This window comes from Tachyglossus aculeatus, chromosome 3 (assembly GCF_015852505.1).
Source record: "Tachyglossus aculeatus isolate mTacAcu1 chromosome 3, mTacAcu1.pri, whole genome shotgun sequence".
In the NCBI taxonomy this organism is placed as follows: domain Eukaryota; kingdom Metazoa; phylum Chordata; class Mammalia; order Monotremata; family Tachyglossidae; genus Tachyglossus; species Tachyglossus aculeatus.
In genome coordinates this window covers 88,456,396-88,471,688 of record NC_052068.1, presented here as the reverse complement: position 1 = coordinate 88,471,688, position 15,293 = coordinate 88,456,396, and the positions used below count along the sequence as shown (strand labels likewise).

Genomic DNA, 15,293 nt, shown 5'->3' with positions numbered 1-15,293 from the left:
CAAAAACCATGTAGAGGTCTTGAAGCTGTTCCCTGGGCTTTTTCCTATATCTGACATGCTGCAAATACGTCTGTTGACCACAGTGATCTGGAGGGCATTAATAATAACAATAATAATGGTATTTGTTAAGCGCTTACTATGTGCCAGGCACTGTTCTAAGCACTGTGGTAGATACAAAGTTATCAGGTTGTTCTGCGTGGGGCTCACAGTCTTAACCCCCATATTCCAGATGAGGTAACTGAGGCACAAAGAAGTAAAGTGACGCACCCAGAGTCACAGAGCTAAGTGGCAGAGACAGGATTAGAACCCACGACCTCTGACTACCAAGCCCAGGCTCTTTCCACTAAGCCACGCTGCTTCTCAGTTTGGTCAGGCATATTCTTTGGTAACTGATATGAGAGGACCCTGGCTAGGATCTTGCAAGGGATGGAGAAGAATGAGATGTGTCAATAATTGCTAAAAATCTGTTCTTTTGCCTTCCCTCTTGAAGAGGAGGCCAATCCTTAAGGATCGTATATTGAGGAAAGACTCAATATAGGAAAGGGAAGGACTTTACACATGGTTTCCCTTACAGGTTTGCGAATCTCAAAAGGGATTCCATCAGGTCTGAATGCATTACTGATTCAGAGCTAATGGCCACATAGACTTTAAAAATAATTATTGTATAGATGTACCCCTTCGGTACATTTTCAATGAACACATCACAGTTAAATAGACGATAGGACTATGCTTTCCCATAGATTTACAAATCATCAACTGGAATACATTCCAAAGCTTCTGGAAATATATACAATTCTTTCAGGGGCAATATCCTACTGCATTAAGCATCACTGAACAATTTTTTTTGTATTTGTGCGAGTAATTCAAAGCACTAACATCACATTAAAAGAGATATTGTCGAACAATTATAGATCGTTGCAGCAATCTACAAAAGTAGATGCTTGCTCTTCTGTGGTAGAGGGTTCTTTTGTCTCTTCGCACCTTTCAACTCCTTTACCAAAATCTTCATCTACCCTTTTCACGAGTTATCCAATTTCTTTAAAATTAACGCAAATCTTCTTAATCCCAAAATCTGAGTTGGCAGTGGAGAAGGCATCTCTACATCGGTTTTGGCGACTTGGAATGACACAAAAGACTGCCAACAGTGTCAAACCATAACTGCTCTATCTCCGGGCTTATGCGTCATGGGGTGGCTATCACCTGGACTGTGCCTGGTTTTTTTTATTTTCATTCATTCATTCAGTCGTATTCATTGAGCACTTACTGTGTGCACAGCACTGTATTAAGCACTTGGGAAGTACAAATCGGCAACATATATATTATTATTCACTTCATATGTACAAAGGTCTGGGGTAAATAATCAGATTACACACAGTCCCTGTTCCAAACAGGGACCAACCCTTAGAGAGGGAGAACGGGTATCTTATCCCCAGTTTATGGATGAGAAACTGGTACCAAGAGGTTAAGTTACAAGGTGGGAGTCAGTGGCATAGCTGGATTCAAAACTTGGGTCTCCTGGCTCCCAGCCCTGTGTCCTTGCCAGTAGAGTACCCTATCTGAGAAGTGCCAAGTTTTCACTCACTGAAAAGATACCCATTTCGACGGACCTCATCTTCAGTAGTAGAGTAGCTCATTTCCTCTTGCCCCTAAAACACCTCCACTTAGATGTCCTACCAGCACCTCAAGCTAAACAGGCCTATAAAGGAACTCATTTGACCTCGCTAAATCCTCTCCTTCACCTTTATTCTCTCAACAAGCCTGTACCTTTGGCATTATCCTGGACTCCTTCCTCTCTCAACCTCCCTAGTCATTATGTCAAGAAATCCTGCCAGTGCTTCCCCTACAGTTACAGAAACCTGGCCTTTTCTCTCCATCCAAACCAGGCCGGGTCACTTGTCGTATCCCAGTTTGGAGAGCTACATCAGCCTCCTCACTTGTTTCCCTGACTCCAGTCCAGCCTTTGATCTCTTGCCAGAATCATTTTTCAAAAACATTGCTCGGCACCAGTCTCCCCTCTTCTCAAAGAGTCTCCGATGATGGCTCATTCCTCTCCAAATCAAACCGAAACTCCTGACCATTGGTTTTAAGGAACTCAGTCATCTCTCTCCCTCTCTTCGGGATTCACTCCTGGTCTCCGATCACTCTTCAGTGATGCCATGATGGCATATACACTCGCTCGGTTTTTGTGGAAGTTCTAATTAGATGTCTGCCTCCCACTCCCTAAATGTAGCAGTCCCTCGAGGCTCAGTTCTGTATCCTTTTGTATTCTCCATCTACACCTACTCCCTTGGAGAACTCATTCTTTCCCACGGTTTCAACTACCATCTCTCTGCAGGTGATCCCCAAATCTGCAATTCCACCCCTGATCTCTCTCCTTCCCTGCAGTGTCATATTTCCTCTTGCCTTCAGAACAGCTCTACCTGGATATCCCACACAAATCTCAAACTTAACATGTCCAAAACTATACTCCTTTGTCTTCCCACCCAAACCCTATCCTCTCCTTGGTTTCTCCATTACTGTAGACAATATTACTATCCTTAACTCACCTCTCTCATTCAGCCCTCAGATATTCATTCTGTCCAGCCTGTCGGTTCTACCTTCACAACACTGCTAAAATCCACCCTTTCCTCTCCAACGGAACTCCTACACTGATACAAGCACTTATCCTACTCCACGTTGACTACTACATCAGACTCCTCGCTAACCACCCTGCCTCCTGTCTCTCCCCACTCCAGTGCAGAATTCATTCTGCTGTCCAGATCGTTAAAAAACAACATTTTGTCGATGTTTCCCCACTCCTTAAGATCCTCCTTCAGCTGTCCATCCATCTTCACCAACCTACTTACGGTACTTCAACCTCGTCTATCCCTTGCCTATGCCCTGCCTCCAGCCTGGAATTCCCTCCCCCTTCATATCTCACAAGAGGCTTTCCAAAACTAAGCTCTCATTTCCCCTATTCTGTGTTGCTGTTGCCCTTGGATTTGTACCCTCCATTCCTTTATTTACATATCCATCATTTATTTTAATGTTTCTCTCCTCCTCTAGACTATAAGTTCATTATGAGCATGGACCGTGTTTGCCAACTCTTATATTGTACTTTCCCAAAAGCTTAATACAGTGTTCTTGCCACAGTCAGCACTCATTAAATTACAGACTGACTGGATCACTTCCACTGGGCATCTCCCTATCTGTTGTGGGTGTTCTTTACAATAGGAGCCACCCTCCGCACTGCCCCTCAAACCATCGGAGTCCTAGGATGCTTCAAGGTGCTGTTGCTGCAGTAGATATAGACTTTTATCTCTGAGCCCACTGCATAATATAGGAGGATGCTATACAGAAACAGCCACTGGCCTAAAAAACAACTCTAACAGCGCAAGAACTAGCCAGAAGACAGTATTACAGCAGTAAGACTAGACGACCAGATGAAGAGCAACTCACAGAATTAGGCACTGGATACACCTTCTTTAGGAGGCCTTCCCTCTTCACACAACTGTCTGGTTCAATGCCACCAATATCTGCCTAGATAGCAATAATAATGGCATTTATTAAACGCTTACTATGTGCAAAGCACTGTTCTAAGTGCCGGGGAGGTTACAAGGTGACCAGGTTGTCCCACAGGGGGGCTCACAGTCTTAATCCCCATTTACAGATGAGGTAACTGAGGCACAAAGAAGTTAAGTGACTTGCCCAAAGTCACAGAGCTGACAACTGGAAGAACCGGGATTTGAACCCATGACCTGACTCCAAAGCCCTTGCTCTTTCCACTGAGCCACGCTGCTTCTCTAATGTGCAAGTGGCCTTCCGATGATGCTATACCAAATCCTGAAACAAAACTGTTTTGCCACAAGCTTAAATGTACATGTCCCCAAATGACTAAACGCTATATTCTAACCCCTTCTAGATTGTGAGCCTGTTGTTGGGCAGGGATTGTCTCTATTTGTTGCTGAACTGTACTTTCCAAGCACTTAGTACAGTGCTGTGTACACAGTAAATGTTCAATAAATATGACTGAATGAATGAATAATGGAAAAAATAGCTTTATTCAGAATTCCTTATAAACTCAAGGAGTTTCAACATTGGACAAACTAATTACAATGGAAGCCATGTCCACAGAAGGAAGAGTTATCAGGCTGCATGAGACTGGTAAACAAAGCACAATGGCCTATGCTGGCATGGTATGAATGCCACACACTACTTCATAATCACAAACAACATCTTCCATATGGGAAGCACATTCAGCAGTCCAGAATTGAGTCAAAGGCTGGACAGTGTGTTATCTGACGTGACCCAAGTCTTTATTTATTCAGATTAACATCGGTCATCCCTTCTACGCCTGTCATGGGCACAGAACGTACCTGCTAATTCTGTTGTACTGTATTCTCCCAAGCATTTAGTACAGTGTTCTGCACATAGTAAGCTATCAATAAATATGTTTGGTTGAACCAAGTTTCTAATGGCTATTATAAAATCTAAAGTACTTGAGAACCTTCTGTGGGTTCAGCACTGCAGTATCAATCAATGGGAAGACAAGCAGCTTTGTTTTGGACATGTTAAGTTTCAGGTGTCAGTGGGGCAACCAAGTGGAGATATCTTGAAGGCAGAAGGAAATGCATGTCTGCAGAGAGGGAGAGAGAGGAGGGCTAGAGATGAAGATTTGGGAATCAGCCGCATAGAGGTGGTAGTTGAAGCCATGGTGGCAAATGAGTTCGCCAAGGGAGCAGGTGTATTTTGGAGAATAGACAGGGGGTCCCAAACTGAAACTTGAGGGACTCCCAGTTAGGGAGTGGGAGGCAGAGGAGGAGCCCGTGAAAGAGACTAAGGGAGACCGGCCCAAGAGCTACGAGGCAAACCAAGAGAGGACATGTTGGTGAAGCCAAGGTTCGATAATGTTTCCAGTAGAAGAGGATGGTCAGTGTCAAAGGCAGCTGAGAGGTCGAGAAGGATTAGGATGGGGTAGAAGCCACTGGATGTGCCATGATGGAGATCATTTGTGATCTTTGAGAGGTCTGTTTCTGTGGAGTGAAAGGGATGGAAGCCGGTTTGGAGGGTATCACGGGGAGAATTGTAGTTGAGAAACAGCACCCTAATGGATAGAGCATGGGCCTGGGAGTTAGAAGGACCTGGGTTCTAATCCTGGCTCTGCCACTTGTCTGCTGGGTGACGTTGGACAAGTCACTTATCTTCTCTGTGCCTCAACCGTAACTCATCTGTAAAACTTTACCTCATCTGTAAAATGGGGACTTAAGACTTGTAAGCCCCATGTGAGACAGGGATTGTGCCCAACCCAATTTGCTTTTCCCCATTCCTGTACTTAATACAGTGCCTGGTACATAGTATGTGCTTAAATACCACAATTATTATTACCAAAGGAGAAGAACTTAAGACAGCAGGGGTAGACACCTCGCTCAAGGAGTTTGGAGAGGAACGGTATGAGGGAGGGGAATGGTAGGAGGGAGATGGGGCAATAACTGGAGGGAGCCATGGGGTCAAGGGAAGGCTTTAGCTCACTGTGGGCAGGGAATGTGTCTGCTTATTGTTGTACTATACTCTCCAAGCTCTTAGTACAGTGCTCTGTGCACAGTAAGAGCTCAATAAACATGACTGAATGAGACGTGTGTGGCCCACAGATTCCAGAACCTAGAAGTCAACTGGGGAGGGCCTCCTGACTATGGGACAGGAACTGTGCCTGACCTGCTTATCTGGCATAAAATGCTTTAAGGGGAGCAGAACACATAGAGTAAGTGCTTAATACCGCAATTCATTCATTCACTCATTCAATCGTATTTAATGAGCACTTACTGTGTGCAGAGCACTGTACTAAGTGCTTGGGAAGTACAAGTTGGCAGCAATTATTATTAGAAAGGCTTTGAAAATGGAAGAGTGGAGTTTTATCATCAATGGCATTTACTGAGTGCTTCCTATACGCAGAGCACTGTAGTAAGCACTTGGGAGAGTATAATACAACAGAGTTGGTAAGTGATCCCTGCCCAGAAGAGGCTTACAGTCTAGAGAGGGAGACAAGCATTAATATAAATAAATAATTTATAAAATGTAATTTAAAGATATGTACATAAGTGTCGTCGTTTGATGGTGGGGTGAATATCAAATGCTCAAAGGTTGCAGATCCCAGTGCAGGAGTGAGGGCATGAGTGAGGTAACCTGAAAGGAATGAAGAATACAAATGGAGTGCGGTAGGAGAAGATAATAGATACGTAGGAGGACAAGAAAGCCAATGATCACAAATTCCTGCTAGATGCAGAGAAGAATGGCCAACGACTTGAAGTGTTTGAGAAGAGGGGAGACAGAAGCAGCATGGCTCAGTGAAAAGAGCATGGGCTTTGGAGTCAGAGGTCATGGGTTCACATCCCAGCTCTGCCAACTGTCAACTGTGTGACTTTGGGCAAGTCACAACTTCTCTGTGCCTGTTACCTCATCTGTAAAATGGGGATTAAGACTGTGAGCATCCCATGGGACAACCTGATCACCTTGTAACCTCCCCAGCACTTAGAACAGTGCTTTGCACAGAGTAAGCACTTAATAAATGCCATCATTATTATGTGCAGAACATTAGAAAATTGATCTTAACTGCAGCACTTTTATGGTACTTTGTTAAGCACTTACTATGGGTCAAGCACATTCTACCCACTGGGGTAAGTATAAGTACAGGTTAATTAGGTTGGACCCAGTCCCTGTCTCCATTTTACAATTGAGGAAGCTGATGCACATGGAACTTAAGTGACTTGCCCACCGTCACACAGCAAACGATTCTCCGACTCCCAGGACACATTCTTTCCACTAGACCAGGCTGCCTCCTCCAACTACTGAATCCCAAGTGGCCTCCAAATAACTAAAACGGCTAAACTAGAAGTCAATGTAGAACGAAGACACCCGCGAGGACTCATGCTTGAAGTTCACAACAACCCTGCTCAAAAAGGAAGCAAACTACAACCTCCAATATGAGCAAGTCTCCATTACACCAGGTAGCAGGGTTGGTTTGATGCAATAGTCTTAAAAAACAAAATTGAGTAGGAGGAGAAAAAGGAAGAGAAAGAGGTTCACCAGGCCAGGCAGCCACTGAAAAGGAAAGGGGTTTCACTTGGAGCCACTTCTGATGACAGATACAACCTTCCACTGACATACACAACACAGTACCACTCAATCCTAATTTAGTGTATTGGGAACCTACTAACAGCTGCATCAATTTACTACTAATTTCTTTTTAGTCTAAATCATTTTCAAACAGCTGGAGACCACTGGGAAGAAGGGTCCAGCACAACCCATTATGAACAATACACCAAAACAATTTCCATATATTACACTCTCCAGCTTTCCATTAAATAACTGATAAGATTTACTCAAGTCTAAGAAGACTTTTTACTGGGAAGAACATGTGTCTTGATCATGTCACGTTTTTTGCAGTTCACCAAATCTGCTGACACCTTTGCACTTCCATTCTGTGTAACATTTCCATGTTTGTTTTTTATACCTTCAGAACCCAGACTTTACCTCAGTTTTGCGAACCATAATTTTTCAAACTCGAAGCACTGAGGCAGTATTCATAAGATGAAGTAGGCTCGATGTACTCTAAAAGTGCAAGCAACACAAAAAAGTGTAATTCATTTGAGTAATCAAAGCATTAGGAATTGGTAATTGAGTCAAATACTACGGACATTATATCAACGCCCAAAGGAATATTAACATATACTATTAGAAAAATGAAAACAAATGAGCTACCAACTTAGGCCCCAAATATGCATGAATAATTCCCCACAGTGAAATTATCTTGGCAAAACCAATTTATTTTGAATCCTTGTCCCCACCTCTTAGACTGTGAGGCCCTGAGGGATACAGATTGTGTTTAACATGATTGCTTTGTATATACCCTGGTGCTTAGCACGAAGGGCAAATTTCCTTTGGTTGTCAGAGGTAGCATTATTTGTAATGACTGGAGCTGTTTGTGACTTGATTTCTGCTGCAAAGGGTGCACAATCTTTGGTTTCTGGGCATCAGATTTTTTCTGACACTGGTGGTTCTGACCATTCAGTTATGGCATAAGGCTTGAAATCAAGCTTCAGTGTATTCTTAAATCATTTTTCTGTCAATTCTTTGCAGTGGCTCCATTTCAACTAATCATATAATAGCTGCATGTATTCTCCCCAACCTGGCCAAGCTGCGTTCTAAAACCTCATTTTATTTTCATGTCTAGGTCAGTCTACTATTAAGGCATGGCTCAACGGAGCTGACGAAGCATCTCATAATGCCAAATGTGACCGACATTTTAGAAGAACTGCAATTCTTGCACCGTAGAGTAACATTTCAGTTAGTTGGGCTAGACTTTGACACTACCCTATAACCCAGGATGCTGACCATCTTGATTGACAAAGAAACAAAACACAATCAACAGATAGCAAAACTCAGTGATGGCCTTCAGTTCTCTATTGCTGATAGAAGAATTTGGCTCTGGTTAACATTTCCCATTTCTCGCTAGTTTATCACCTCTGGTTTCTCTGGGATTACCAAGAGTCCAGAGTCACTAGTCACTTTGCAATCAATATCAAATATATATGAAGGGGTCACAGGTTTCAAAACAAATGCTGGGCCCTGCACCAAGTATCCCAGCTCCGCCAATTGTCAGCTGTGTGACTTTGGGCAAGTCACTTAACTTCTCTGTGCATCAGTTCCCTCATCTGTAAAATGGGGATTAAGACTGTGAGCCCCCCGTGGGACAACCTGATCACGTTGTATCCTCCCCAGCACTTAAACAGTGCTTTGCACATAGTAAGCGCTTAATAGATGCCATCATCATCATCATCATCATCATGTGCTTGAAGTTTCCAGTTTAGGATGTACTTTATGTTGCAAGCTGTCCAGTTTTCTGAAAGAGACTTAAAGTTCCAATACAGACACATACTTGATACCAAAAGCCTCCTACAAGTTTCTGGAAATTAAGAAATTTAACAGCCAAAGTAGCTGCACAAAGGACATCATGATAATGTAAAATAGAACAGTTTCAAAATTACACTGTGTCCCATATACCTGAAGACAGGATGGACCCGAGCAGATCCTCAAAAAACCTGATTCTCACATCTGAAACCTAGACTTTGGAGCAAATAGAGAGCGGAGAGCCAAAATTGGTTGCACTTAGCATAAAACACCCCTAGCACTCAACAGTATGCCATCAAAAGAGTACATTAACTCCACAAAACTATATATGTTTGGGCCAAAAGCTTTGATGAAAGAGGTTGGAATTCCCCATTAAAACAATAGTTTTGTGATTAACATGTTCTCAGGAACCCATTTGCTGACAGAGAGCCTATTCTTTCATTTTTCGACAGGGTGAAGATTGGTGCTTCTAACGTAGCACCCTATATTAAAAATGAAGTACAGCCAGGAGGACTTCAGGAAGTCCCATAAATCTAAACTGAGAAGCAGCGCAGTGGATAGAGAATGACCTGGGAGTTGGAAGAACCTGGGTTCTAATCCCAGTTCTGCCTTTCGTCTGCTGGGTTACCTTGGGAAAGTCACTTCACTTCTCTGTGCTTTAGTTACCTCATTTGTAAGCCCCAACTGAGACAGAGACTGTGTCCAAACTGATTAGCTTGCATCTACCACAGAGTTTAGTAAAGTGCCTGGCACATAGTAAGTGCTTAGTAAATACCACTTAAAAAAAAAAAAGTGTCAGTGCCTGGAGGCAACTCCTTACTAGCAGCAGCAAGTTTAGAGGGAATCCTGGCCCACTCATCCAAAGGTACACAGCTCTCCCTTTCTCTTGGCCAAGGGAGAGGACAAGCATTGGGGGGGGGGGGGGGGTGGCCATGGTATAACTCTGGGGCCAACTTGACATTTTGAGTATGGGAACAAAATAGGGAAGAGATTTCAGGAGCCATAGGGGCTGTGGGACAGGGCTTCAAAGAGCAGACAGCCAGAAAACTGTCAGTTTGTATCTTTTCAGTCCTGAAACTCTCAGTTCAGGGCAGACGGAGGTCTGGGATGACGGCGACTGGGAATCCAGCTCAAAAAGCTGAAAGATCAGGGGCAACTGGTCTCCAAACGTCTTTTGAGTATGCAGGCCCATTACAGTGTGTTTAAGTATTTTTTTTTTATTTGGTTGCACGATCCACAAGGGCTAAGGGGGCAGATATGCATTTTTAGGAGGTCACCCTTACAGGGACTGGTACGCTTTCCCTGATCTCCTCAGTCCTGCCTCTAAAAGTGAATATCCTATCATTCAAGTACACCCAAGTTGGAGCCGAACATGTAAGGAAGAGGCCCTTCGCCAGCTCCCTATTTTACATATTGTTTCTCTTTACATACTACTTTCCAACTTTCATCCTTTGCTTCTCCTTTGCTCACCTTCTAACTGTACCTCACTCTTCCACCTTTAAAACCCTCAGTCACTCTTCTACTGGGCTCTAACTCCCTCCTCCCACAAAATCCACCAGACCACTGCTCCCTCTACCATCAAAGCCCTCCCTGATTCTGCGGGAAGCTTTTCCCAGATTGTCTCCCTAACAAGTCAGTTAGCCTGCCACCTAACACACGCAACTTATTCCTACCCTCAGTACTTCTACCCAAGAATAAATTTGTCCTGAAACAAGAGTACTTTTTTTGTTACACATTTCTTGCTCCCAGCATTTATAGTTTTGGTCTCTCCACCCTAGTAGATTGTGTCTGGAAGGTAGTAATCAAGTGCTTAGTACAGTGCCCTGCACACAATAAGCACTCAATAAATACAACTGAATGAATAATTGTGTCCTATGCTCCAAAGCCCTGCTGCTGCTTCAGTGATAAGAGTACTGGTCTTGGGGGGAACCAACAAAAACCAACAAGATCTGGGTTCTAATTCTGGATTTTCCTGTTAAAACTATGTCACCAGCGGTAGTTTCTGTCAGGATGACGCAGAAGGGAGTGGGAGAAAAGGCGGGCTTAGTCAGGGAGGGCCTCTTGGAGGAGATGTGCCTTCAATAAGGCTTTGAAGGGGCGGGGGGGTAACTGTCTGGCAGATATGAGGAGAGAGGGCATTCCAGGCCAGAGGCAGGACGGCAGCAAGGCGTCAGTGGCAAGATAGATGAGACTGAGGTACAGCAGAAAGGTCGGCACAGGGTGTTCTGCGAAGTGGCAAGGCCTAGCTAGTAAACCTGAGCAGTAGAGTCCACAACTGGTTTAAAGCACTATAATGCGGGTCCTTCCCGCAAAAAAAACGGCACATGATCTACAACGGTGCAGCACCCCTGCCCGTCTAGACACTAGTTACTGTATCCCCAGGAACAATCAAACTGGCAGGGATGACAGGGACTTAGAGGGGCACTGGGCAAACTACTCTCGCTATAATCAATTCCTCCACACAGCTTCTTGGTGCCGCAGTCTCAGAATCAGGGTTTGTCCTCTGTTCAGCAGACGATTCCATCATAACTCTCCCAAGAACTTAGTACAATGATTTGCCCTCACGCATATAATACATATCTTTGACAGTAATCATCTTTACTCCAAAGGATGAAGGGATATCATTGTAAAGTGAACAGTTAAAAGAATGCTTAAATCGCTCACGCGTGCACACACACGCCACCCTGCCACTCCATAGTAGTGTGTTCTACTGAACCCAGAAGTGGCATATGCAGACCTCGATTCAATGACTGATTTCAGTCACCTACATGACCTTGGACATTTCCCTTTAAGTCACCACAGCTCACTGTCATCTTGATACTCGTTCCTTACTTAAAGAATTATTTATTAGATAACATCCAAAATGCTTCAAGTTTCCTGAACAGCCACTTAGATATGGATCTTCAGTCTCTTAATTTGAAAAACAAGTTCAGGCCTCTCTGCAGTTGTGTAGCACAGGGGTTGCACTACTAGCAGTAGTGTGGGTGTGAACGTATTTGGAACACCTCTACACCACTTAAGTCTGCAGTGCAGACTTTTGAAACCTTCAGAAATGTAATATTCATACTTGAAATTTAAGAAGGCTAAAGTGCTTCAACGGTACGTATCTGACTTGTAACACTGAATAATGGGCAGTACCACGCACCTACCTTAAATGGGTTTTGCTTTCCCCACACTTTCACCATCTTCAACTCCCTCACCCTATTAAATTTCTTAATTGCCAAAATTTGGTACAATGCAAGTTAGTCTCACTAAATATACATAAACCTGGATGTAGGCAACAAACGATAGTTGCTCACTGTGCCCCAACCTCACCTATCTCACTACCAATCCCTTTTCCAAGCTTCCCTCTAGCCTTGAACTCTCTCCCCCTCCACATTATGCCAGACAACATGCTCTCCCCACCTTCAAAACTTTATTATGGTCACATCTCCAAAAGGCCTTCCCTGATTAAGCCCTCTTTTCCCTAACTCCTTCTCCTTTCTGCATCATCTGTATATTTGGATCTATACCTTTGGGGCATTTGGGAATCACCCCACCCTCAGCCCCACAGCACTTATGAACACAGTCATAAATAATCTCTGATGTCTGTCTCCTGCCCGGGACTGTGAGCTTATCATCAGCAGGGAATGTGTCTACCAACTCAGTTGCATCGTACAACCAAGCACGTAGTACAGTGCTCTTCACACGGTAAACACTCAACAGATACCACTGACTGATAGTAGGACGGATAAGACATTTCTCAAACGGAAAAAGATCCTTCACTATCTGGAAGTGCCACTTCTGTACTGGAACCACTCTGACTGGGGTCTTGGGAACCAATGAGAATTCACCCATCAATTTAAGATATTTAGTACTTACTACTGTACTGAGTGTTTGGGAGAGTACGATACCACAGAATAGCAGACATGTTCCCTGCCCATAATGAGCGTGAGTCTAGAGGAAAGTATGGCACCTTGACTCTGTGTGTGTGTGTGTGTGTGTGTGTGTGTGTGTGTGTGTGTGTGTGTGGTGGTGATGATGAATATGGCATCTCATCACTGATTGAAGCTGGACAGTCTGATAAACGAGGGCTCATGAAGAGAGAATCCAGCTGTATCTTTTTTTCAGAGGAGTTGCTGATGAGGCAGTGATTCCATAGTCAAACAATTGCTGGGATCAAGTATTCCAAGTGTGCCAAGATTGAGAAGTCGGGAAAGGCTGCACTGCTCCCTCAGATGACCTCCCTTGCCTGTATATGCTCTGCTCCCATACCCCTGCCATTTTCTGCCTCTGATCTGCCTAGCTGGGCAATGGACAATAGGGTGTTGTTTTGTGTTCATGAAAAAGGATAAGAAGAGGCCTAAGCCATGTCAAGTAGCACACTCATGGGTGGCTTACATCTACCAATGGTGGATGAGGGTACAGCACTGTCTGCTACCGTTGATGTCTCTAACCACACACCATAGCTGTTTTCCCCAGTGTGAGCCACTGGGAACATACAAGTGGAGTGAAAGGATGCAGACGACAGTAAAAATTCACTCACTCATTCAATCGTTTTTATCGAGCGCTTACTATGCGCCAAGCACTGTACAAAGCATCTGGAAGAGTATACTATAACAATGAACAGACACAAAGATCACCACTTCTGCAGGCACAACTCAAGTGCAGGTCCTGTCAGTAGTACATATGTCTTTCAATCAATCATATTTACTGAGGGTACTCAACCACTGGTGACCAGTGTCCACTAAGTGGTCAGGCCAGTGGAGGTGCATTTCCATGTTTTCTTGGACAAAGCGTGCAGGTGGCTCAACTCATTTACATTCAAGAATGTAAGTACACCACCAGAAGTCACTTCTACCATGCCTGTAATCAACGTTGTTCTTTTACCAGCTCCTTATGTGATTATCTTCCTCCATTAGAATGCAAACTCCTTGAGGGCAGGGGATAATGTTTACTTTTATCATACTTTTTCAATACCATTGATAACTTTTGAAAATGACGATAATGCAATCAAAATTTTTCCTCCAACTGTTGAAGTGTTTTGCTCTAGAAAGCATGCTCAAATACCATTATGTTAAATACAGGATGTTGCACTATTCAAAATTTCAAAGATTTAATAAAAAATTTTTCTGCATATCCAAAAAGCGAAGTTATGACGATAAGTATGCTAGTTCTATTAGCAAAAGAAGAAATATCTGTACCAGTACTTGGAAGCTTTATCTGTCAGCTGAGAAGGCAAAGTTTCATTCAACATTCTTTATTTTAATCCTAAAACTGGAATTAGAGTAAACTATTAATATTCTTAAACATAAATTTGGAATACCATTAGCAGACATCTTCAGAAATGAGGAAAAGTAGATTAAGGTATTCGTTTGTGTGGTGACAGCAATTACGCCAATACTGGTGGGTCCAGGATTTCTGCCAAATATATAAACACTTACCAAATTTAAGCACACGTAAAAAAAGGGTTACTGGATTCTTTAACACTCACTACACTGTCTCTACAAAACCATTCTCCCACAAGATCCGGTTCTTGTGAAATAATGATTTCCTCATTTACACTGTGCAACCAAATTTTAGTTGTTCAGGGAACAAGTTGATGACAATATTGTGTTATTCACTGAAAAGAGTGAGCATCTTGAAAAGAATAAGTCTTTAAAAATGTATTAACCAAACCACACAGACAATTTATTCCTTTCGGATGCCTATGGAAAACTTGGGTTGATCTTTTGCATAATCCATTAGTGAATTTACACTAGATGGATTAATAAATTGAATTTGGGGAGAACCAGCTCTAAAAAAAAAAACGCTGAATGGTGTCCACCAAATTTTAGTTGTTCAGGGAACAAGTTGATGACAATATTGTGTTATTCACTGAAAAGAGTGAGCATCTTGAAAAGAATAAGTCTAAAAATGTATTAACCAAACTACACAGACAATTTATTCCTTTCGGATGCCTATGGAAAACTTGGGTTGATCTTTTTGCATAATCCATTAGTGAATTTACACTAGATGGATTAATAAATTGAATTTGGGGAGAACCAGCTCTAAAAAAAAAAACCCTGAATGGTGTCCATCAAAAACACAAGGCTTGAGATTACAGCCTAGCTATAAAGGCAAAATACACACCGGGCAGGCTATTTGATTGGACAGTCGTGGAGACTCATGTGATCGAATGGAAAAGCACTACAGCATCTTGTAATTTTCTGTGTAACCTCTGACTGGAAGGTGTTTACCTTTTTGGTGAGCTCTGAAAACACATGCGATGATATAAATTAAAAGAATGAAGTGAAAACGATCTCTCATGGTTAGGTGACGGCTCAGAACACACTGGGTTGACATTCAACAAGTTCAACTGTCCTCTCATACTGACAATACTGCCATCGGTGGAATACTCCTTCTGTCTTCCGGGAACTTCTCCTCCAGGG

The 15,293-nt window shown here is 43.1% G+C and overlaps 1 protein-coding gene across 4 annotated transcripts in view; it reads right to left on the bottom strand.

Annotated features, from left to right (window-relative positions):
* The window catches only part of SMAD2 (SMAD family member 2), a 79,847-nt gene that overhangs the window by 51,125 nt on the left and 13,429 nt on the right, over nucleotides 1-15,293 (bottom strand). Inside the window, exon 2 of one of the 4 annotated variants that reach the window (XM_038743567.1) lies at nucleotides 7,507-7,584. The exons of 2 other annotated variants lie outside the window; for them this stretch is intronic. The gene's annotated coding sequence lies outside the window, so the exon portion shown is untranslated. Of the gene's footprint in view, nucleotides 1-3,438; nucleotides 3,463-7,506; nucleotides 7,585-15,293 lie in introns of those variants that run through there. One more of the 4 variants, XM_038743569.1, reaches the window with a different exon arrangement.